This window comes from Echinops telfairi, unplaced genomic scaffold (genome assembly GCF_000313985.2).
Source record: "Echinops telfairi isolate 266 unplaced genomic scaffold, ASM31398v2 ScPeMD7_7421;HRSCAF=8459, whole genome shotgun sequence".
Lineage (NCBI taxonomy): Eukaryota > Metazoa > Chordata > Mammalia > Afrosoricida > Tenrecidae > Echinops > Echinops telfairi.
Genome location: NW_022111321.1, coordinates 16,912,458 through 16,914,360, shown reverse-complemented (window position 1 = coordinate 16,914,360; position 1,903 = coordinate 16,912,458).

Genomic DNA, 1,903 nt, shown 5'->3' with positions numbered 1-1,903 from the left:
GACCCCCAGGTTGAGAACCACTGTGAAGTAGCATACCCACATAAAGGCTTGAATTTTGGTATTGCTGAAGAAGAGAGCAATGAGTTTAGAACATAGATCATTATCAGACGTAGTTTCAGTAACTAATGATCTCAGATTTAAATATGGGAGCAAGTAAACCACTGAAATAAGCAATAATATGCTTCCTATCTTGTGTGCAGAGGAGCCAATTTTAGTTTTAGTCCAACCAAAAGATAATTGGTATAAGTGAAGATATGCTGCACTATAACCAGGACTCTGGTGTGATAGGCCTTAAATAGAGTCTAAAATATGTCCAGTGCTGCTTACAAAGACATGTCAGAGCATGGCTTGCATACTGATGGGCCGGACTTGATAGAACTTGATTTGCAGGTGACTATAGGTACTTCCTGAGCGATAATTAACCCTATGACAAGAAAAGTTCTTTTGAGTATTAAATCTAGGGGAAAAGATAATAAGATGCCATTACTTATATGTACTCCCTGGTTGAGCTTCCCCAGATCTGGTCAGGCACTGGAGGGAGGCATTCTCTTAGCATTCCCCAACAGGATGTCCTCCAGTAGGGAGAGAAGTAAACATCCCCCACTATGATCCTGAAGTACTGGTAAGTGAGATACCTGAAAGTTCTAATGGTCAAGAACTGTGGTTCCCAGCCGAAGTTGATGCACCGGAAGGGTACCTTGTAGCAATGGACACTACCCAAGAGAAGTGATGGTGGTGAATGTCCAAGGAGGAAGAGGTGGGGGAAGTTGAGGTGGTGAGGTCTGGTACAGGAATTGCTTCATTGGGAATCACAGCTCCTGACAGAAGGAGCTTCAAGGCTGATATATAAGTGCACGGGGAGAGCTATATCTCTGGAAAGAGGGATCGAAAAAGAGAGGAGGAATAAAATGTTGGTTTATTTTATATGATATATATTAGTGTATAAGGTATATTCCATTGGAAACACAGATATAATTAGTGGCTCAAGGATTGGGGGAGGAAGGAGGGCAGATTTTTTCTATTCTTCACTGGCAGACGGGGGCAACAGCCAGTGAAACTCAAGCTAAATACTGCAGGCCTGAACCATCTCTCTCAGATAAGCTTTCCAGATCCCAGGGATTCCTGCACCTGGCAGCACTACATTTGCTCTCACTATAAAAGTGTAAAAGGAGGGTTAGGGTTAGGTGAAAAAAAAAAAGTGTAAAAGGTTAGGTTACTTCCCAGGCTATTGAACAAGTGCCCAATTGCCCTGAGAGATAGCACATCTCTAATTCAAAAGGAAACCCACCCTGCAGTTTATATCTGGTGAATCTCTTCATTATCTTCTCGTTATCTTCACAAAAACCAGGGGTAGGTACCTAAGATTTTTCATCTCCTTGCTTTAGTGGCCAAAGGCTCAACCAAATGAACTCATTCAGTGAGAGCAACAAATCGTTTTTCTTAGACTACTATCCTTGCTGAAACTGTGATTGTGTTTCCCAAAAGAGACTCAGTAAAAGAGCCTTGGTTAAATTCATAAGGAATGCATTTTTTGAGTTGTGCCCCAGCAGTAAGTGAAGGCGACAAGAGCTTTGCATTGACCATGTTCGCAAGGTGGCCTTTACCTGTAGGACACAGTTCTTCAGTTGTCTTCCGAGTCCCTTTCAAACTGAGATGCTCATCTTCTGATGCTATTATCAGACAAGGTGCTTTTACGACCTATAAGTTTTCCACTGGCCAATAGTTTTAGAAATATAGCCACAGGGCCTTCCTCTTAGTCTGTCTTAGTCTAGAACAGCGGTTCTCAACCTGTGGGTCATGACCCCTTTGAGGGTCAAACCACCCTTTCACAGGGGTCGCCCAATTCATAGCAGTAGTAAAATTACAGTGATGAAGTAGCAACGAAAATAATGTTATAGTTGGG